The following is a 27,006-nucleotide window of genomic DNA, read 5'->3' as shown; positions in this document are numbered from 1 at the left end:
AGGAGAGGATTAGATACACAGCTCAGCAGTCAGTATCACACAGGATAGGATTAGATACACGGCTCAGCAGTCATTATCACACAGGAGAGGATTAGATACACGGCTCAGCAGTCAGTATCACAGAGGAGAGGATTAGATACACGGCTCAGCAGTCATTATCACACAGGAGAGGATTAGATACACGGCTCAGCAGTCAGCATCACACAGGAGAGGATTAGATACACAGCTCAGCAGTCAGTATCACACAGGATAGGATTAGATACACAGCTCAGCAGTCAGTATCACACAGGATAGGATTAGATACACGGCTCAGCATTCAGTATCACACAAGAGAGGATTAGATACACAGCTCAGCTGACAGTATCACACAGGAGAGGATTAGATACACAGCTCAGCAGTCAGTATCACACAGGATAGGATTAGATACACGGCTCAGCAGACAGTATCACACAGGAGAGGATTAGATACACGGCTCAGCAGACAGTATCACACAGGAGAGGATTAGATACACGGCTCAGCAAACAGTATCACACAGGAGAGGATTAGATACACGGCTCAGCAGACAGTATCACACAGGATAGGATTAGATACACGGCTCAGCAGACAGTATCACACAGGATAGGATTAGATACACAGCTCAGCTGACAGTATCACAAAGGAGAGGATTAGATACACAGCTCAGCAGTCAGTATCACACAGGATAGGATTAGATACACGGCTCAGCAGTCAGTATCACACAGGAGAGGATTAGATACACGGCTCAGCAGACAGCATCACACAGGAGAGGATTAGATACACGACTCAGCAGTCAGTATCACACAGGATAGGATTAGATACACGGCTCAGCAGTCAGTATCACACAGGAGAGGATTAGATACACAGCTCAGCTGACAGTATCACACAGGAGAGGATTAGATACACAGCTCAGCAGTCAGTATCACACAGGATAGGATTAGATACACGGCTCAGCAGACAGTATCACAGGAGAGGATTAGATACACGGCTCAGCAGACAGTATCACACAGGATAGGATTAGATACACGGCTCAGCAGACAGTATCACACCGTAGAGGATTAGATACAGGGCTCAGCAGACAGTATTACACTGGAGAGGATTAGATACACGGCTCAGCAGTCAGTATCACACAGGATAGGATTAGATACACGGCTCAGCAGTCATTATCACACAGGAGAGGATTAGATACACGGCTCAGCAGACAGTATCACACAGGAGAGGATTAGATACACAGCTCAGCAGACAGTATCACACAGGATAGGATTAGATGCACGGCTCAGCAGACAATATCACACAGGAGAGGATTAGATACACGGCTCAGCAGACAGTATCACCCAGGAGAGGATTAGATACACTGCTCAGCAGTCAGTATCACACAGGATAGGATTAGATACACAGCTCAGCAGACAGTATCACCCAGGAGAGGATTAGATACACTGCTCAGCAGTCAGTATCACACAGGATAGGATTAGATACACAGCTCAGCAGACAGTATCACACAGAATAGGATTAGATACACGGCTCAGCAGACAGTATCACACAGAATAGGATTAGATACACGGCTCAGCAGACAGTATCACACAGGAGAGGATTAGATACACGGCTCAGCAGACAGTATCACACAGGAGAGGATTAGATACACGGCTCAGCAGACAGTATCACACAGGAGAGGATTAGATACACAGATCAGCAGACAGTATCACACAGGATAGGATTAGATACACAGCTCAGCAGACAGTATCACACAGGATAGGATTAGATACACAGCTCAGCAGACAGTATCACACAGGAGAGGATTAGATACACGGCTCAGCAGACAGTATCACACAGTAGAGGATTAGATACACGGCTCAGCAGACAGTATCACACAGGAGAGGATTAGATACACGGCTTAGCAGACAGTATCACACAGGATAGGATTAGATACACGGCTCAGCAGACAGTATCACACAGGATAGGATTAGATACACGGCTCAGCAGACAGTATCACTCAGGATAGGATTAGATACACGGCTCAGCAGACAGTATCACACAGGAGAGGATTAGATACACGGCTCAGCAGACAGTATCACACAGGAGAGGATTAGATACACGGCTTAGCACACAGTATCACACAGGAGAGGATTAGATACACGGCTCAGCAGACAGTATCACACAGGAGAGGATTAGATACACAGCTCAGCAGTCAGTATCACACAGGATAGGATTAGATACACGGCTCAGCAGACAGTATCACAGGAGAGGATTAGATACACAGATCAGCAGACAGTATCACACAGGAGAGGATTAGATACACGGCTTAGCAGACAGTATCACACAGGAGAGGATTAGATACACGGCTCAGCAGACAGTATTACACAGGAGAGGATTAGATACACGGCTCAGCAGACAGTATCACACAGGATAGGATTAGATACACGGCTCAGCAGACAGTATCACACAGGAGAGGATTAGATACACGGCTCAGCAGACAGTATCACACAGGAGAGGATTAGATACACGGCTCAGCAGACAGTATCACACAGGAGAGGATTAGATACACGGCTCAGCAAACAGTATCACACAAGATGGGATTAGATACACGGCTCAGCAGACAGTATCACACAGGATAGGATTAGATACACGGCTCAACAGACAGTATCACACAGGATAGGATTAGATACACGGCTCAGCAGTCAGTATCACACAGGAGAGGATTAGATACACGGCTCAGCAGACAGTATCACACAGGATATTATTAGATACACGGCTCAGCAGACAGTATCACACAGGAGAGGATTAGATACACGGCTCAGCAGACAGTATCACACAGGATATTATTAGATACACGGCTCAGCAGTCAGTGTCACACAGGATAGGATTAGATACACGGCTCAGCAGTCAGTATCACACAGGATAGGATTAGATACACGGCTCAACAGTCAGTGTCACACAGGATAGGATTAGATACACGGCTCAGCAGTCAGTATCACACAGGAGAGGATTAGATACACGGCTCAGCAGACAGTATCACACAGGAGAGGATTAGATACACGGCTCAGCAGACAGTATCACACAGGAGAGGATTAGATACACGGCTCAGCAAACAGTATCACACAAGATGGGATTAGATACACGGCTCAGCAGACAGTATCACACAGGATAGGATTAGATACACGGCTCAGCAGACAGTATCACACAGGATAGGATTAGATACACGGCTCAGCAGTCAGTATCACACAGGAGAGGATTAGATACACAGCTCAGCTGACAGTATCACACAGGAGAGGATTAGATACACAGCTCAGCAGTCAGTATCACACAGGATAGGATTAGATACACGGCTCAGCAGACAGTATCACAGGAGAGGATTAGATACACGGCTCAGCAGACAGTATCACACAGGATAGGATTAGATACACGGCTCAGCAGACAGTATCACACCGTAGAGGATTAGATACAGGGCTCAGCAGACAGTATTACACTGGAGAGGATTAGATACACGGCTCAGCCGACAGTATCACACACGATAGGATTAGATACACGGCTCAGCAGACAGTATCACACAGGATAGATTAGATACACGGCTCAGCAGACAGTATCACACCGTAGAGGATTAGATACACGGCTCAGTAGTCATTATCACACATGAGAGGATTAGATACACGGCTCAGCAGACAGTATCACACAGGAGAGGATTAGATACACAGCTCAGCAGACAGTATCACACAGGATAGGATTAGATGCACGGCTCAGCAGACAATATCACACAGGAGAGGATTAGATACACGGCTCAGCAGTCAGTATCACACAGGATAGGATTAGATACACGGCTCAGCAGACAGTTTCACCCAGGAGAGGATTAGATACACTGCTCAGCAGTCAGTATCACACAGGATAGGATTAGATACACAGCTCAGCAGACAGTATCACACAGAATAGGATTAGATACACGGCTCAGCAGACAGTATCACACAGAATAGGATTAGATACACGGCTCAGCAGACAGTATCACACAGGAGAGGATTAGATACACGGCTCAGCAGACAGTATCACACAGGAGAGGATTAGATACACGGCTCAGCAGACAGTATCACACAGGAGAGGATTAGATACACGGCTCAGCAGGAGGTATCACACAGGAGAGGATTAGATACACAGATCAGCAGACAGTATCACACAGGATAGGATTAGATACACAGCTCAGCAGACAGTATCACACAGGAGAGGATTAGATACACTGCTCAGCAGACAGTATCACACAGGATAGGATTAGATACACGGCTCAGCAGACAGTATCACACAGTAGAGGATTAGATACACGGCTCAGCAAACAGTATCACACAGGAGAGGATTAGATACACGGCTTAGCAGACAGTATCACGCAGGATAGGATTAGATACACGGCTCAGCAGACAGTATCACACAGGATAGGATTAGATACACGGCTCAGCAGACAGTATCACTCAGGATAGGATTAGATACACTGCTCAGCAGACAGTATCACACAGGATAGGATTAGATACACGGCTCAGCAGACAGTATCACAGGAGAGGATTAGATACACAGATCAGCAGACAGTATCACACAGGAGAGGATTAGATACACGGCTTAGCAGACAGTATCACACAGGAGAGGATTAGATACACGGCTCAGCAGACAGTATCACACAGGAGAGGATTAGATACACGGCTTAGCAGACAGTATCACACAGGAGAGGATTAGATACACGGCTCAGCAGACAGTATCACACAGGAGAGGATTAGATACACAGCTCAGCAGTCAGTATCACACAGGATAGGATTAGATACACGGCTCAGCAGACAGTATCACAGGAGAGGATTAGATACACAGATCAGCAGACAGTATCACACAGGAGAGGATTAGATACACGGCTTAGCAGACAGTATCACACAGGAGAGGATTAGATACACGGCTCAGCAGACAGTATTACACAGGAGAGGATTAGATACACGGCTCAGCAGACAGTATCACACAGGATAGGATTAGATACACGGCTCAGCAGACAGTATCACACAGGAGAGGATTAGATACACGGCTCAGCAGTCAGTATCACACAGGATAGGATTAGATACACGGCTCAGCAGACAGTTTCACCCAGGAGAGGATTAGATACACTGCTCAGCAGTCAGTATCACACAGGATAGGATTAGATACACAGCTCAGCAGTCAGTATCACACAGGATAGGATTAGATACACAGCTCAGCAGACAGTATCACACAGAATAGGATTAGATACACGGCTCAGCAGACAGTATCACACAGAATAGGATTAGATACACGGCTCAGCAGACAGTATCACACAGGAGAGGATTAGATACACGGCTCAGCAGACAGTATCACACAGGAGAGGATTAGATACACGGCTCAGCAGACAGTATCACACAGGAGGTATCACACAGGAGAGGATTAGATACACAGATCAGCAGACAGTATCACACAGGATAGGATTAGATACACAGCTCAGCAGACAGTATCACACAGGATAGGATTAGATACACGGCTCAGCAGACAGTATCACACAGTAGAGGATTAGATACACGGCTCAGCAGACAGTATCACACAGGAGAGGATTAGATACACGGCTTAGCAGATAGTATCACACAGGATAGGATTAGATACACGGCTCAGCAGACAGTATCACACAGGATAGGATTAGATACACGGCTCAGCAGACAGTATCACTCAGGATAGGATTAGATACACGGCTCAGCAGACAGTATCATACAGGAGAGGATTAGATACACGGCTCAGCAGACAGTATCACACAGGAGAGGATTAGATACACGGCTCAGCAGACAGTATCACACAGGATAGGATTAGATACACGGCTCAGCAGACAGTATCACACAGGATAGGATTAGATACACGGCTCAGCAGACAGTATCACAGGAGAGGATTAGATACACAGATCAGCAGACAGTATCACACAGGAGAGGATTAGATACACGGCTTAGCAGACAGTATCACACAGGAGAGGATTAGATACACGGCTCAGCAGACAGTATCACACAGGAGAGGATTAGATACACGGCTTAGCAGACAGTATCACACAGGAGAGGATTAGATACACGGCTCAGCAGACAGTATCACACAGGAGAGGATTAGATACACAGCTCAGCAGTCAGTATCACACAGGATAGGATTAGATACACGGCTCAGCAGACAGTATCACAGGAGAGGATTAGATACACAGATCAGCAGACAGTATCACACAGGAGAGGATTAGATACACGGCTTAGCAGACAGTATCACACAGGAGAGGATTAGATACACGGCTCAGCAGACAGTATTACACAGGAGAGGATTAGATACACGGCTCAGCAGACAGTATCACACAGGATAGGATTAGATACACGGCTCAGCAGACAGTATCACACAGGAGAGGATTAGATACACGGCTCAGCAGTCAGTATCACACAGGATAGGATTAGATACACGGCTCAGCAGACAGTATCACACAGAATAGGATTAGATACACGGCTCAGCAGACAGTATCACACAGGAGAGGATTAGATACACGGCTCAGCAGTCAGTATCACACAGGATAGGATTAGATACACGGCTCAGCAGACAGTATCACACAGGATAGGATTAGATACACGGCTCAGCAGACAGTATCACACAGGAGAGGATTAGATACACGGCTCAGCAGTCAGTATCACACAGGATAGGATTAGATACACAGCTCAGCAGACATTATCACACAGGATAGGATGAGATACACGGCTCAGCAGTCAGTGTCACACAGGATAGGATTAGATACACGGCTCAGCAGACAGTATCACACAGGATAGGATGAGATACACGGCTCAGCAGTCAGTGTCACACAGGATAGGATTAGATACACGGCTCAGCAGACAGTATCACACAGGATACTATTAGATACACGGCTCAGCATTCAGTGTCACACAGGATAGGATTAGATACACGGCTCAGCAGTCAGTGTCACACAGGATAGGATTAGATACACGGCTCAGCAGTCAGTATCACACAGGAGAGGATTAGATACACGGCTCAGCAGACAGTATCACACAGGAGAGGATTAGATACACGGCTCAGCAAACAGTATCACACAAGATGGGATTAGATACACGGCTCAGCAGACAGTATCACACAGGATAGGATTAGGTACACGGCTCAGCAGACAGTATCACACAGGATAGGATTAGATACACGGCTCAGCAGACGGTATCACACAGGAGAGGATTAGATACACGGCTCAGCAGACAGTATCACACAAGATGGGATTAGATACACGGCTCAGCAGACAGTATCACACAGGATAGGATTAGATACACGGCTCAGCAGACAGTATCACACAGGATAGGATTAGATACACGGCTCAGCAGACGGTATCACACAGGAGAGGATTAGATACACGGCTCAGCAGACAGTATCACACAGGATAGGATTAGATACACGGCTCAGCAGTCAGTATCACACAGGATAGGATTAGATACACGGCTCAGCAGACAGTATCACAGGAGAGGATTAGATACACGACTCAGCAGACAATATCACACAGGAGAGGATTAGATACACGGCTCAGCAGACAGTATCACACAGGAGAGGATTAGATACACGGCTCAGCAGACAGTATCACACAAGATGGGATTAGATACACGGCTCAGCAGACAGTATCACACAGGATAGGATTAGATACACGGCTCAGCAGACAGTATCACACAGGATAGGATTAGATACACGGCTCAGCAGAGAGTATCACACAGGATAGGATTAGATACACGGCTCAGCAGACAGTATCACACAGGAGAGGATTAGATACACGGCTCAGCAGACAGTATCACACAGGAGAGGATTAGATACACGGCTCAGCAGACAGTATCACACAGAATAGGATTAGATACATGGCTCAGCAGACAGTATCACACAGGAGAGGATTAGATACACAGCTCAGCAGACAGTATCACACAGGAGAGGATTAGATACACAGCTCAGCAGACAGTATCACACAGGATAGGATTAGATACATGGCTCAGCAGACAGTATCACACAGGAGAGGATTAGATACACAGCTCAGCAGACAGTATCACACAGGAGAGGATTAGATACATTGCTCAGCAGACAGTATCACACTGGAGAGGATTAGATACACGGCTCAGCCGACAATATCACACACGATAGGATTAGATACACGGCTCAGCAGACAGTATCACACAGGATAGGATTAGATACACGGCTCAGCAGACAGTATCACACAGGAGAGGATTAGATACACGACTCAGCAGTCAGTATCACACATGAGAAGATTAGATACACGGCTCTGCAGACAGTATCACACAGGAGAGGATTAGATACACGGCTCAGCAGACAGTATCACACAGGAGAGGATTAGATACACAGCTCAGCTGACAGTATCACACAGGAGAGGATTAGATACACAGCTCAGCAGACAATATCACACAGGAGAGGATTAGATACACGGCTCAGCAGAGAGTATCACACAGGATAGGATTAGATACACGGCTCAGCAGACAGTATCACACAGGAGAGGATTAGATACACGGCTCAGCAGACAGTATCACACAGGAGAGGATTAGATACACGGCTCAGCAGACAGTATCAAACAGTATAGGATTAGATACACGGCTCAGCAGGAGGTATCACACAGGAGATGATTAGATACACAGATCAGCAGACAGTATCACACAGGAGAGGATTAGATACACGGCTCAGCAGTCAGTATCACACAGGAGAGGATTAGATACACGGCTCAGCAGACAGTATCACACAGGAGAGGATTAGATACACGGCTCAGCAGACAGTATCACACAGTATAGGATTAGATACACGGCTCAGCAGACAGTATCACACAGGAGAGGATTAGATACACGTCTCAGCAAGAGGTATCACACAGGAAAGGATTAGATACACCTCTCAGCAGTCAGTATCACACAGGAGAGGATTAGATTCACGGCTCAGCAGTCAGTATCACACAGGATAGGATTAGATACACGGCTCAGCAGACAGTATCACACAGGATAGGATTAGATACACGGCTCAGCAGTCAGTATCACACAGGAGAGGATTAGATACACAGCTCAGCAGACAGTATCACACAGTAGAGGATTAGATACACGGCTCAGCAGACAGTATCACACAGGAGAGGATTAGATACACGGCTTAGCAGATAGTATCACACAGGATAGGATTAGATACACGGCTCAGCAGACAGTATCACACAGGATAGGATTAGATACACGGCTCAGCAGACAGTATCACTCAGGATAGGATTAGATACACGGCTCAGCAGACAGTATCACACAGGATAGGATTAGATACACGGCTCAGCAGACAGTATCACAGGAGAGGATTAGATACACAGATCAGCAGACAGTATCACACAGGAGAGGATTAGATACACGGCTTAGCAGACAGTATCACACAGGAGAGGATTAGATACACGGCTCAGCAGACAGTATCACACAGGAGAGGATTAGATACACGGCTTAGCAGACAGTATCACACAGGAGAGGATTAGATACACGGCTCAGCAGACAGTATCACACAGGAGAGGATTAGATACACAGCTCAGCAGTCAGTATCACACAGGATAGGATTAGATACACGGCTCAGCAGACAGTATCACAGGAGAGGATTAGATACACAGATCAGCAGACAGTATCACACAGGAGAGGATTAGATACACGGCTTAGCAGACAGTATCACACAGGAGAGGATTAGATACACGGCTCAGCAGACAGTATTACACAGGAGAGGATTAGATACACGGCTCAGCAGACAGTATCACACAGGATAGGATTAGATACACGGCTCAGCAGACAGTATCACACAGGAGAGGATTAGATACACGGCTCAGCAGTCAGTATCACACAGGATAGGATTAGATACACGGCTCAGCAGACAGTATCACACAGAATAGGATTAGATACACGGCTCAGCAGACAGTATCACACAGGAGAGGATTAGATACACGGCTCAGCAGTCAGTATCACACAGGATAGGATTAGATACACGGCTCAGCAGACAGTATCACACAGGATAGGATTAGATACACGGCTCAGCAGACAGTATCACACAGGAGAGGATTAGATACACGGCTCAGCAGTCAGTATCACACAGGATAGGATTAGATACACAGCTCAGCAGACATTATCACACAGGATAGGATGAGATACACGGCTCAGCAGTCAGTGTCACACAGGATAGGATTAGATACACGGCTCAGCAGACAGTATCACACAGGATAGGATGAGATACACGGCTCAGCAGTCAGTGTCACACAGGATAGGATTAGATACACGGCTCAGCAGACAGTATCACACAGGATATTATTAGATACACGGCTCAGCATTCAGTGTCACACAGGATAGGATTAGATACACGGCTCAGCAGTCAGTGTCACACAGGATAGGATTAGATACACGGCTCAGCAGTCAGTATCACACAGGAGAGGATTAGATACACGGCTCAGCAGACAGTATCACACAGGAGAGGATTAGATACACGGCTCAGCAAACAGTATCACACAAGATGGGATTAGATACACGGCTCAGCAGACAGTATCACACAGGATAGGATTAGATACACGGCTCAGCAGACAGTATCACACAGGATAGGATTAGGTACACGGCTCAGCAGACAGTATCACACAGGATAGGATTAGATACACGGCTCAGCAGACGGTATCACACAGGAGAGGATTAGATACACGGCTCAGCAGACAGTATCACACAAGATGGGATTAGATACACGGCTCAGCAGACAGTATCACACAGGATAGGATTAGATACACGGCTCAGCAGACAGTATCACACAGGATAGGATTAGATACACGGCTCAGCAGACGGTATCACACAGGAGAGGATTAGATACACGGCTCAGCAGACAGTATCACACAGGATAGGATTAGATACACGGCTCAGCAGTCAGTATCACACAGGATAGGATTAGATACACGGCTCAGCAGACAGTATCACAGGAGAGGATTAGATACACGACTCAGCAGACAATATCACACAGGAGAGGATTAGATACACGGCTCAGCAGACAGTATCACACAGGAGAGGATTAGATACACGGCTCAGCAGACAGTATCACACAAGATGGGATTAGATACACGGCTCAGCAGACAGTATCACACAGGATAGGATTAGATACACGGCTCAGCAGACAGTATCACACAGGATAGGATTAGATACACGGCTCAGCAGAGAGTATCACACAGGATAGGATTAGATACACGGCTCAGCAGACAGTATCACACAGGAGAGGATTAGATACACGGCTCAGCAGACAGTATCACACAGGAGAGGATTAGATACACGGCTCAGCAGACAGTATCACACAGAATAGGATTAGATACATGGCTCAGCAGACAGTATCACACAGGAGAGGATTAGATACACAGCTCAGCAGACAGTATCACACAGGAGAGGATTAGATACACAGCTCAGCAGACAGTATCACACAGGAGAGGATTAGATACACAGCTCAGCAGACAGTATCACACAGGATAGGATTAGATACATGGCTCAGCAGACAGTATCACACAGGAGAGGATTAGATACACAGCTCAGCAGACAGTATCACACAGGAGAGGATTAGATACATTGCTCAGCAGACAGTATCACACTGGAGAGGATTAGATACACGGCTCAGCCGACAATATCACACACGATAGGATTAGATACACGGCTCAGCAGACAGTATCACACAGGATAGGATTAGATACACGGCTCAGCAGACAGTATCACACAGGAGAGGATTAGATACACGACTCAGCAGTCAGTATCACACATGAGAGGATTAGATACACGGCTCTGCAGACAGTATCACACAGGAGAGGATTAGATACACGGCTCAGCAGACAGTATCACACAGGAGAGGATTAGATACACAGCTCAGCTGACAGTATCACACAGGAGAGGATTAGATACACAGCTCAGCAGACAATATCACACAGGAGAGGATTAGATACACGGCTCAGCAGAGAGTATCACACAGGATAGGATTAGATACACGGCTCAGCAGACAGTATCACACAGGAGAGGATTAGATACACGGCTCAGCAGACAGTATCACACAGGAGAGGATTAGATACACGGCTCAGCAGACAGTATCAAACAGTATAGGATTAGATACACGGCTCAGCAGAAGGTATCACACAGGAGATGATTAGATACACAGATCAGCAGACAGTATCACACAGGAGAGGATTAGATACACGGCTCAGCAGTCAGTATCACACAGGAGAGGATTAGATACACGGCTCAGCAGACAGTATCACACAGGAGAGGATTAGATACACGGCTCAGCAGACAGTATCACACAGTATAGGATTAGATACACGGCTCAGCAGACAGTATCACACAGGAGAGGATTAGATACACGTCTCAGCAAGAGGTATCACACAGGAAAGGATTAGATACACCTCTCAGCAGTCAGTATCACACAGGAGAGGATTAGATTCACGGCTCAGCAGTCAGTATCACACAGGATAGGATTAGATACACGGCTCAGCAGACAGTATCACACAGGATAGGATTAGATACACGGCTCAGCAGTCAGTATCGCACAGGAGAGGATTAGATACACAGCTCAGCAGACAGTATCACACAGGATAGGATTAGATACACAGCTCAGCAGACAGTATCACACAGGATAGGATTAGATACACAGCTCAGCAGACAGTATCACACAGGATAGGATTAGATACACGGCTCAGCAGACAGTATCACACAGGAGAGGATTAGATACACGTCTCACCAAGAGTTATCACACAGGAGAGGATTAGATACACAGCTCAGCAGACAGTATCACACAGGATAGGATTAGATACATTGCTCAGCAGTCAGTATCACACAGGAGAGGATTAGATACACAGCTCAGCTGACAGTATCACACAGGAGAGGATTAGATACACAGCTCAGCAGTCAGTATCACACAGGAGAGGATTAGATACACGGCTCAGCAGACAGTATCACACAGAAGAGGATTAGATACACGGCTCAGCAGACAGTATCACAGGAGAGGATTAGATACACGGCTCAGCAGACAGTATCACACCATAGAGGATTAGATGCAGGGCTCAGCAGACAGTATCACACTGGAGAGGATTAGATACACGGCTCAGCCGACAGTATCACACACGATAGGATTAGATACATGGCTCAGCAGACAGTATCACACAGGATAGGATTAGATACACGGCTCAGCAGACAGTATCACACAGGAGAGGATTAGATACACGACTCAGCAGTCAGTATCACACATGAGAGGATTAGATACACGGCTCAGCAGACAGTATCACACAGGAGAGGATTAGATACACGGCTCAGCAGACAGTATCACACAGGAGAGGATTAGATACACGGCTCAGCAGTCAGTATCACCCAGGAGAGGATTAGATACACGGCTCAGCAGACAGTATCACACAGGATAGGATTAGATACACAGCTCAGCTGACAGTATCACACAGGAGAGGATTAGATACACAGCTCAGCTGACAGTATCACACAGGAGAGGATTAGATACACAGCTCAGCAGACAATATCACACAGGATAGGATTAGATACACGGCTCAGCAGACAATATCACCCAGGAGAGGATTAGATACACGGCTCAGCAGACAGTATCACACAGAATAGGATTAAATACACGGCTCAGCAGACAGTATCACACAGGAGAGGATTAGATACACAGCTCAGCAGACAGTATCACACAGGAGAGGATTAGATACACAGCTCAGCAGACAGTATCACACAGGATAGGATTAGATACATGGCTCAGCAGACAGTATCACACAGGAGAGGATTAGATACACAGCTCAGCAGACAGTATCACACAGGAGAGGATTAGATACATTGCTCAGCAGACAGTATCACACTGGAGAGGATTAGATACACGTCTCAGCCGACAGTATCACACAGGAGAGGATTGGATACACGACTCAGCAGTCAGTATCACACATGAGAGGATTAGATACACGGCTCTGCAGACAGTATCACACAGGAGAGGATTAGATACACGGCTCAGCAGACAATATCACACAGGAGAGGATTAGATACACGGCTCAGCAGACAGTATCACACAGGATAGGATTAGATACATGGCTCAGCAGACAATATCACACAGGAGAGGATTAGATACACGGCTCAGCAGTCAGTATCACACAGGATAGGATTAGATACACGGCTCAGTAGACAGTATCACCCAGGAGAGGATTAGATACACGGCTCAGCAGACAGTATCACACAGAATAGGATTAGATACACGGCTCAGCAGACAGTATCACACAGGAGAGGATTAGATACACAGATCAGCAGACAATATCACACAGGAGAGGATTAGATACACGGCTCAGCAGTCAGTATCACACAGGATAGGATTAGATACACGGCTCAGCAGACAGTATCACACAGAATAGGATTAGATACACGACTCAGCAGACAGTATCACACAGAATAGGATTAGATACACGGCTCAGCAGACAGTATCACACAGGAGAGGATTAGATACACAGCTCAGCAGACAGTATCACACAGGATAGGATTAGATACACGGCTCAGCAGTCAGTATCACACAGGAGAGGATTAGATACACAGCTCAGCTGACAGTATCACACAGGAGAGGATTAGATACACAGCTCAGCAGTCAGTATCACACAGGAGAGGATTAGATACACGGCTCAGCAGACAGTATCACACAGAAGAGGATTAGATACACGGCTCAGCAGACAGTATCACAGGAGAGGATTAGATACACGGCTCAGCAGACAGTATCACACAGAATAGGATTAGATACACGGCTCAGCAGACAGTATCACACAGGAGAGGATTAGATACACGGCTCAGCAGACAGTATCACACAGGAGAGGATTAGATACACGGCTCAGCAGACAGTATCACACAGGATAGGATTAGATACACGGCTCAGCAGACAGTATCACACAGGAGAGGATTAGATACACGGCTCAGCAGACAGTATCACACAGGAGAGGATTAGATACACGGCTCAGCAGTCAGTATCATACACGATAGGATTAGATACATGGCTCAGCAGACAGTATCACACAGGATAGGATTAGATACACGGCTCAGTAGACAGTATCACCCAGGAGAGGATTAGATACACGGCTCAGCAGACAGTATCACACAGAATAGGATTAGATACACGGCTCAGCAGACAGTATCACACAGGAGAGGATTAGATACACAGATCAGCAGACAATATCACACCGTAGAGGATTAGATGCAGGGCTCAGCAGACAGTATCACACAGGAGAGGATTAGATACACGGCTCAGCAGACAGTATCACACAGGAGAGGATTAGATACACAGCTCAGCAGACATTATCACACAGGATAGGATTAGATACACGGCTCAGCAGTCAGTATCACACAGGAGAGGATTAGATACACCTCTCAGCAGACAGTATCACACAGGATAGGATTAGATACACGGCTCAGCAGACAGTATCACACAGAATAGGATTAGATACACGGCTCAGCAGTCAGTATCACACAGGATAGGATTAGATACACGGCTCAGCAGTCAGTATCACACAGGAGAGGATTAGATACACAGCTCAGCAGACAGTATCACACAGGATAGGATTAGATACATTGCTCAGCAGTCAGTATCACACAGGAGAGGATTAGATACACAGCTCAGCTGACAGTATCACACAGGAGAGGATTAGATACACAGCTCAGCAGTCAGTATCACACAGGAGAGGATTAGATACACGGCTCAGCAGACAGTATCACACAGAAGAGGATTAGATACACGGCTCAGCAGACAGTATCACAGGAGAGGATTAGATACACGGCTCAGCAGACAGTATCACACCATAGAGGATTAGATGCAGGGCTCAGCAGACAGTATCACACTGGAGAGGATTAGATACACGGCTCAGCCGACAGTATCACACACGATAGGATTAGATACATGGCTCAGCAGACAGTATCACTCAGGATAGGATTAGATACACGGCTCAGCAGACAGTATCACACAGGAGAGGATTAGATACACGACTCAGCAGTCAGTATCACACATGAGAGGATTAGATACACGGCTCAGCAGACAGTATCACACAGGAGAGGATTAGATACACGGCTCAGCAGACAGTATCACACAGGAGAGGATTAGATACACGTCTCAGCAGTCAGTATCACACAGGAGAGGATTAGATACACGGCTCAGCAGACAGTATCACACAGGATAGGATTAGATACACAGCTCAGCTGACAGTATCACACAGGAGAGGATTAGATACACAGCTCAGCTGACAGTATCACACAGGAGAGGATTAGATACACAGCTCAGCAGACAATATCACACAGGATAGGATTAGATACACGGCTCAGCAGACAATATCACCCAGGAGAGGATTAGATACACGGCTCAGCAGACAGTATCACACAGAATAGGATTAAATACATGGCTCAGCAGACAGTATCACACAGGAGAGGATTAGATACACAGCTCAGCAGACAGTATCACACAGGAGAGGATTAGATACACAGCTCAGCAGACAGTATCACACAGGATATGATTAGATACATGGCTCAGCAGACAGTATCACACAGGAGAGGATTAGATACACAGCTCAGCAGACAGTATCACACAGGAGAGGATTAGATACATTGCTCAGCAGACAGTATCACACTGGAGAGGATTAGATACACGTCTCAGCCGACAGTATCACACAGGAGAGGATTGGATACACGACTCAGCAGTCAGTATCACACATGAGAGGATTAGATACACGGCTCTGCAGACAGTATCACACAGGAGAGGATTAGATACACGGCTCAGCAGACAATATCACACAGGAGAGGATTAGATACACGGCTCAGCAGACAGTATCACACAGGATAGGATTAGATACATGGCTCAGCAGACAATATCACACAGGAGAGGATTAGATACACGGCTCAGCAGTCAGTATCACACAGGATAGGATTAGATACACGGCTCAGTAGACAGTATCACCCAGGAGAGGATTAGATACACGGCTCAGCAGACAGTATCACACAGAATAGGATTAGATACACGGCTCAGCAGACAGTATCACACAGGAGAGGATTAGATACACAGATCAGCAGACAATATCACACAGGAGAGGATTAGATACACGGCTCAGCAGTCAGTATCACACAGGATAGGATTAGATACACGGCTCAGCAGACAGTATCACACAGAATAGGATTAGATACACGACTCAGCAGACAGTATCACACAGAATAGGATTAGATACACGGCTCAGCAGACAGTATCACACAGGAGAGGATTAGATACACAGCTCAGCAGACAGTATCACACAGGATAGGATTAGATACATTGCTCAGCAGTCAGTATCACACAGGAGAGGATTAGATACACAGCTCAGCTGACAGTATCACACAGGAGAGGATTAGATACACAGCTCAGCAGTCAGTATCACACAGGAGAGGATTAGATACACGGCTCAGCAGACAGTATCACACAGAAGAGGATTAGATACACGGCTCAGCAGACGGTATCACAGGAGAGGATTAGATACACGGCTCAGCAGACAGTATCACACAGGAGAGGATTAGATACACGGCTCAGCAGACAGTATCACACAGAAGAGGATTAGATACACGGCTCAGCAGACAGTATCACAGGAGAGGATTAGATACACGGCTCAGCAGACAGTATCACACAGAATAGGATTAGATACACGGCTCAGCAGACAGTATCACACAGGAGAGGATTAGATACACATATCAGCAGACAATATCACACAGGAGAGGATTAGATACACGGCTCAGCAGTCAGTATCATACACGATAGGATTAGATACATGGCTCAGCAGACAGTATCACACAGGATAGGATTAGATACACGGCTCAGTAGACAGTATCACCCAGGAGAGGATTAGATACACGGCTCAGCAGACAGTATCACACAGAATAGGATTAGATACACGGCTCAGCAGACAGTATCACACAGGAGAGGATTAGATACACGGCTCAGCAGACAGTATCACACCGTAGAGGATTAGATGCAGGGCTCAGCAGACAGTATCACACTGGAGAGGATTAGATACACGGCTCAGCCGACAGTATCACACACGATAGGATTAGATACACGGCTCAGCAGTCAGTATCACACAGGATAGGATTAGATACACTGCTCAGTAGACAGTATCACCCAGGAGAGGATTAGATACACGGCTCAGCAGACAGTATCACACAGAATAGGATTAGATACACGGCTCAGCAGACAGTATCACACAGGAGAGGATTAGATACACAGATCAGCAGACAATATCACACAGGAGAGGATTAGATACACGGCTCAGCAGACAGTATCACACAGAATAGGATTAGATACACGACTCAGCAGACAGTATCACACAGAATAGGATTAGATACACGGCTCAGCAGACAGTATCACACAGGAGAGGATTAGATACACAGCTCAGCAGACAGTATCACACAGGATAGGATTAGATACATTGCTCAGCAGTCAGTATCACACAGGAGAGGATTAGATACACAGCTCAGCTGACAGTATCACACAGGAGAGGATTAGATACACGGCTCAGCTGACAGTATCACACAGAATAGGATTAGATACACGGCTCAGCAGTCAGTATCACACAGGAGAGGATTAGATACACGGCTCAGCAGACAGTATCACACAGAAGAGGATTAGATACACGGCTCAGCAGACAGTATCACAGGAGAGGATTAGATACACGGCTCAGCAGACAGTATCACACCGTAGAGGATTAGATGCACGGCTCAGCAGTCAGTATCACACAGGATAGGATTAGATACACGGCTCAGCAGACAGTATCACACAGGATAGGATTAGATACACGGCTCAGCAGACAGTATCACACTGGAGAGGATTAGATACACGGCTCAGCCGACAGTATCACACACGATAGGATTAGATACATGGCTCAGCAGACAGTATCACACAGGATAAGATTAGATACACGGCTCAGCAGACAGTATCACACAGGAGAGGATTAGATACACGACTCAGCAGTCAGTATCACACATGAGAGGATTAGATACACGGCTCAGCAGACAGTATCACACAGGAGAGGATTAGATACACGGCTCAGCAGACAGTATCACACAGGAGAGGATTAGATACACAGCTCAGCTGACAGTATCACACAGGAGAGGATTAGATACACAGCTCAGCAGACAATATCACACAGGATAGGATTAGATACACGGCTCAGCAGACAATATCACCCAGGAGAGGATTAGATACACGGCTCAGCAGACAGTATCACACAGAATAGGATTAGATACATGGCTCAGCAGACAGTATCACACAGGAGAGGATTAGATACACAGCTCAGCAGACAGTATCACACAGGAGAGGATTAGATACACAGCTCAGCAGACAGTATCACACAGGATAGGATTAGATACATGGCTCAGCAGACAGTATCACACAGGAGAGGATTAGATACACAGCTCAGCAGACAGTATCACACAGGAGAGGATTAGATACATTGCTCAGCAGACAGTATCACACTGGAGAGGATTAGATACACGTCTCAGCCGACAGTATCACACAGGAGAGGATTAGATACACGACTCAGCAGTCAGTATCACACATGAGAGGATTAGATACACGGCTCTGCAGACAGTATCACACAGGAGAGGATTAGATACACGGCTCAGCAGACAGTATCACACAGGATAGGATTAGATACACGGCTCAGCAGTCAGTATCACACAGGAGAGGATTAGATGCACGGCTCAGCAGACAGTATCACACAGGATAGGATTAGATACATGGCTCAGCAGACAATATCACACAGGAGAGGATTAGATACACGGCTCAGCAGACAGTATCACACAGGATAGGATTAGATACATGGCTCAGCAGACAATATCACACAGGAGAGGATTAGATACACGGCTCAGCAGTCAGTATCACACAGGATAGGATTAGATACACGGCTCAGTAGACAGTATCACCCAGGAGAGGATTAGATACACGGCTCAGCAGACAGTATCACACAGAATAGGATTAGATACACGGCTCAGCAGACAGTATCACACAGGAGAGGATTAGATACACGGCTCAGTAGACAGTATCACCCAGGAGAGGATTAGATACACGGCTCAGCAGACAGTATCACACAGAATAGGATTAGATACACGGCTCAGCAGACAGTATCACACAGGAGAGGATTAGATACACAGATCAGCAGACAATATCACACAGGAGAGGATTAGATACACGGCTCAGCAGACAGTATCACACAGAATAGGATTAGATACACGACTCAGCAGACAGTATCACACAGAATAGGATTAGATACACGGCTCAGCAGACAGTATCACACAGGAGAGGATTAGATACACAGCTCAGCAGACAGTATCACACAGGATAGGATTAGATACATTGCTCAGCAGTCAGTATCACACAGGAGAGGATTAGATACACAGCTCAGCTGACAGTATCACACAGGAGAGGATTAGATACACGGCTCAGCTGACAGTATCACACAGAATAGGATTAGATACACGGCTCAGCAGTCAGTATCACACAGGAGAGGATTAGATACACGGCTCAGCAGACAGTATCACACAGAAGAGGATTAGATACACGGCTCAGCAGACAGTATCACAGGAGAGGATTAGATACACGGCTCAGCAGACAGTATCACACCGTAGAGGATTAGATGCAGGGCTCAGCAGACAGTATCACACTGGAGAGGATTAGATACACGGCTCAGCCGACAGTATCACACACGATAGGATTAGATACATGGCTCAGCAGACAGTATCACACAGGATAAGATTAGATACACGGCTCAGCAGACAGTATCACACAGGAGAGGATTAGATACACGACTCAGCAGTCAGTATCACACATGAGAGGATTAGATACACGGCTCAGCAGACAGTATCACACAGGAGAGGATTAGATACACGGCTCAGCAGACAGTATCACACAGGAGAGGATTAGATACACAGCTCAGCTGACAGTATCACACAGGAGAGGATTAGATACACAGCTCAGCAGACAATATCACACAGGATAGGATTAGATACACGGCTCAGCAGACAATATCACCCAGGAGAGGATTAGATACACGGCTCAGCAGACAGTATCACACAGAATAGGATTAGATACATGGCTCAGCAGACAGTATCACACAGGAGAGGATTAGATACACAGCTCAGCAGACAGTATCACACAGGAGAGGATTAGATACACAGCTCAGCAGACAGTATCACACAGGATAGGATTAGATACATGGCTCAGCAGACAGTATCACACAGGAGAGGATTAGATACACAGCTCAGCAGACAGTATCACACAGGAGAGGATTAGATACATTGCTCAGCAGACAGTATCACACTGGAGAGGATTAGATACACGTCTCAGCCGACAGTATCACACAGGAGAGGATTAGATACACGACTCAGCAGTCAGTATCACACATGAGAGGATTAGATACACGGCTCTGCAGACAGTATCACACAGGAGAGGATTAGATACACGGCTCAGCAGACAGTATCACACAGGATAGGATTAGATACACGGCTCAGCAGTCAGTATCACACAGGAGAGGATTAGATGCACGGCTCAGCAGACAGTATCACACAGGATAGGATTAGATACATGGCTCAGCAGACAATATCACACAGGAGAGGATTAGATACACGGCTCAGCAGACAGTATCACACAGGATAGGATTAGATACATGGCTCAGCAGACAATATCACACAGGAGAGGATTAGATACACGGCTCAGCAGTCAGTATCACACAGGATAGGATTAGATACACGGCTCAGTAGACAGTATCACCCAGGAGAGGATTAGATACACGGCTCAGCAGACAGTATCACACAGAATAGGATTAGATACACGGCTCAGCAGACAGTATCACACAGGAGAGGATTAGATACACGGCTCAGTAGACAGTATCACCCAGGAGAGGATTAGATACACGGCTCAGCAGACAGTATCACACAGAATAGGATTAGATACACGGCTCAGCAGACAGTATCACACAGGAGAGGATTAGATACACAGATCAGCAGACAATATCACACAGGAGAGGATTAGATACACGGCTCAGCAGTCAGTATCACACAGGATAGGATTAGATACACGGCTCAGCAGACAGTATCACACAGAATAGGATTAGATACACGACTCAGCAGACAGTATCACACAGAATAGGATTAGATACACGGCTCAGCAGACAGTATCACACAGGAGAGGATTAGATACACAGCTCAGCAGACAGTATCACACAGGATAGGATTAGATACATTGCTCAGCAGTCAGTATCACACAGGAGAGGATTAGATACACAGCTCAGCTGACAGTATCACACAGGAGAGGATTAGATACACTGCTCAGCAGACAGTATCACACAGGAGAGGATTAGATACACGGCTCAGCAGACAGTATCACAGGAGAGGATTAGATACACGGCTCAGCAGACAGTATCACACCGTAGAGGATTAGATGCAGGGCTCAGCAGACAGTATCACACTGGAGAGGATTAGATACACGGCTCAGCCGACAGTATCACACACGATAGGATTAGATACATGGCTCAGCAGACAGTATCACACAGGATAGGATTAGATACACGGCTCAGCAGACAGTATCACACAGGAGAGGATTAGATACACGACTCAGCAGTCAGTATCACACATGAGAGGATTAGATACACGGCTCAGCAGACAGTATCACACAGGAGAGGATTAGATACACGGCTCAGCAGACAGTATCACACAGGAGAGGATTAGATACACGGCTCAGCAGACAGTATCACACAGGAGAGGATTAGATACACAGCTCAGCTGACAGTATCACACAGGAGAGGATTAGATACACAGCTCAGCAGACAATATCACACAGGATAGGATTAGATACACAGCTCAGCAGACAATATCACCCAGGAGAATATTAGATACACGGCTCAGCAGACAGTATCACACAGAATAGGATTAGATACATGGCTCAGCAGACAGTATCACACAGGAGAGGATTAGATACACAGCTCAGCAGACAGTATCACACAGGAGAGGATTAGATACACAGCTCAGCAGACAGTATCACACAGGATAGGATTAGATACATGGCTCAGCAGACAGTATCACACAGGAGAGGATTAGATACACAGCTCAGCAGACAGTATCACACAGGAGAGGATTAGATACATTGCTCAGCAGACAGTATCACACTGGAGAGGATTAGATACACGTCTCAGCCGACAGTATCACACAGGAGAGGATTAGATACACGACTCAGCAGTCAGTATCACACATGAGAGGATTAGATACACGGCTCTGCAGACAGTATCACACAGGAGAGGATTAGATACACGGCTCAGCAGACAGTATCACACAGGATAGGATTAGATACACGGCTCAGCAGTCAGTATCACACAGGAGAGGATTAGATGCACGGCTCAGCAGACAGTATCACACAGGATAGGATTAGATACATGGCTCAGCAGACAATATCACACAGGAGAGGATTAGATACACGGCTCAGCAGACAGTATCACACAGGATAGGATTAGATACATGGCTCAGCAGACAATATCACACAGGAGAGGATTAGATACACGGCTCAGCAGTCAGTATCACACAGGATAGGATTAGATACACGGCTCAGTAGACAGTATCACCCAGGAGAGGATTAGATACACGGCTCAGCAGACAGTATCACACAGAATAGGATTAGATACACGGCTCAGCAGACAGTATCACACAGGAGAGGATTAGATACACAGATCAGCAGACAATATCACACAGGAGAGGATTAGATACACGGCTCAGCAGTCAGTATCACACAGGATAGGATTAGATACACGGCTCAGCAGACAGTATCACACAGAATAGGATTAGATACACGACTCAGCAGACAGTATCACACAGAATAGGATTAGATACACGGCTCAGCAGACAGTATCACACAGGAGAGGATTAGATACACGGCTCAGCAGACAGTATCACACAGGATAGGATTAGATACATGGCTCAGCAGACAGTATCACACAGGAGAGGATTAGATACACGGCTCAGCAGACAGTATCACAGGATAGGATTAGATACACGGCTCAGCAGACAGTATCACACAGGAGAGGATTAGATACACGGCTCAGCAGACAGTATCACACAGGAGAGGATTAGATACACGGCTCAGCAGACAGTATCACACAGGAGAGGATTAGATACACGGCTCAGCAGACAGTATCATACAGGAGAGGATTAGATACACGGCTCAGCAGACAGTATCACACAGGAGAGGATTAGATACACGGCTCAGCAGACAGTATCACACAGGAGAGGATTAGATACACGGCTCAGCAGACAGTATCACACAGGAGAGGATTAGATACACAGCTCAGCAGACAGTATCACACAGGAGAGGATTAGATACACGGCTCAGCAGACAGTATCACACAGGATAGGATTAGATACATGGCTCAGCAGACAGTATCACACAGGAGAGGATTAGATACACGGCTCAGCAGACAGTATCACACAGGAGAGGATTAGATACACGGCTCAGCAGACAGTATCACACAGGATAGGATTAGATACACGGCTCAGCAGACAGTATCACACAGAAGAGGATTAGATACACGGCTCAGAAGTCAGTATCACTCAGGATAGGATTAGATAAACGGCTCAGCAGACATTATCACACAGGAGAGGATTAGATACACGGCTCAGTAGACAGTATCACACAGGAGAGGATTAGATACACGGCTCAGCAGACAGTATCACACAGGAGAGGATTAGATACACGGCTCAGCAGTCAGTATCACACAGGAGAGGATTAGATACACGGCTCAGCAGACAGTATCACACAGGAGAGGATTAGATACACGGCTCAGCAGACAGTATCACAAAGGAGAGGATTAGATACACGGCTCAGCAGACAGTATCACACAGAAGAGGATTAGATACACGGCTCAGCAGTCAGTATCACACAGGATAGGATTAGATACACGGCTCAGCAGTCAGTATCACACAGGAGAGGATTAGATACACAGCTCAGCAGACAGTATCACACAGGATAGGATTAGATACACGGCTCAGCAGACAGTATCACACAGAATAGGTTTAGATACACGGCTCAGCAGACAGTATCACAGGATAGGATTAGATACACGGCTCAGCAGACAGTATCACACAGGAGAGGATTAGATACATGGCTCAGCAGACAGTATCACACAGGATAGGATTAGATACATGGCTCAGCAGACAGTATCACACAGGATAGGATTAGATACACGGCTCAGTAGTCAGTATCACACAGGATAGGATTAGATACACGGCTCAGCAGACAGTATCACACAGGAGGGGATTAGATACACAGCTCAGCAGACAGTATCACACAGGATAGGATTAGATACACGGCTCAGCAGTCAGTATCACACAGGATAGGATTAGATACACGGCTCAGCAGACAGTATCACACAATATAGGATTAGATGCACGGCTCAGCAGACAATATCACACAGGAGAGGATTAGATACACGGCTCAGCAGTCAGTATCACACAGGATAGGATTAGATACACGGCTCAGCAGACAGTATCACACAGAATAGGATTAGATACACGACTCAGCAGACAGTATCACACAGAATAGGATTAGATACACGGCTCAGCAGACAGTATCACACAGGAGAGGATTAGATACACGGCTCAGCAGACAGTATCACACAGGAGAGGATTAGATACACGGCTCAGCAGACAGTATCACACAGGAGAGGATTAGATACACGGCTCAGCAGACAGTATCACACAGGAGAGGATTAGATACACGGCTCAGCAGGAGGTATCACACAGGAGAGGATTAGATACACAGATCAGCAGACAGTATCACACAGGATAGGATTAGATACACAGCTCAGCAGACAGTATCACACAGGATAGGATTAGATACACGGCTCAGCAGACAGTATCACACAGTAGAGGATTAGATACACGGCTCAGCAGACAGTATCACACAGGAGAGGATTAGATACATTGCTTAGCAGACAGTATCACACAGGATAGGATTAGATACACGGCTCAGCAGACAGTATCACACAGGATAGGATTAGATACACGGCTCAGCAGACAGTATCACTCAGGATAGGATTAGATACACGGCTCAGCAGACCGTATCACACAGGATAGGATTAGATACACGGCTCAGTAGACAGTATCACAGGAGAGGATTAGATACACAGATCAGCAGACAGTATCACACAGGAGAGGATTAGATACACGGCTTAGCAGACAGTATCACACAGGAGAGGATTAGATACACGGCTCAGCAGACAGTATCACACAGGAGAGGATTAGATACACGGCTTAGCAGACAGTATCACACAGGAGAGGATTAGATACACGGCTCAGCAGACAGTATCACACAGGAGAGGATTAGATACACAGCTCAGCAGTCAGTATCACACAGGATAGGATTAGATACACGGCTCAGCAGACAGTATCACAGGAGAGGATTAGATACACAGATCAGCAGACAGTATCACACAGGAGAGGATTAGATACACGGCTTAGCAGACAGTATCACACAGGAGAGGATTAGATACACGGCTCAGCAGACAGTATTACACAGGAGAGGATTAGATACACGGCTCAGCAGTCAGTATCACACAGGATAGGATTAGATACACGGCTCAGCAGACGGTATTACACAGGAGAGGATTAGATACACGGCTCAGCAGACGGTATTACACAGGAGAGGATTAGATACACGGCTCAGCAGTCAGTATCACACAGGATAGGATTAGATACACGGCTCAGCAGACGGTATTACACAGGATAGGATTAGATACACGGCTCAGCAGACGGTATTACACAGGAGAGGATTAGATACATGGCTCAGCAGTCAGTATCACACAGGATAGGATTAGATACACGGCTCAGCAGACAGTATCACACAGGAGAGGATTAGATACACGGCTCAGCAGTCAGTATCACACCGGAGGGATTAGATACACGG

Source organism: Phyllobates terribilis, unplaced genomic scaffold (genome assembly GCF_046119375.1).
Source record: "Phyllobates terribilis strain yellow unplaced genomic scaffold, ASM4611937v1 Scaffold_25__1_contigs__length_18738178, whole genome shotgun sequence".
In the NCBI taxonomy this organism is placed as follows: Eukaryota; Metazoa; Chordata; class Amphibia; order Anura; family Dendrobatidae; genus Phyllobates; species Phyllobates terribilis.
The sequence above is the reverse complement of the archived record's forward strand: the minus strand, read 5'-3'. Positions refer to the sequence as shown.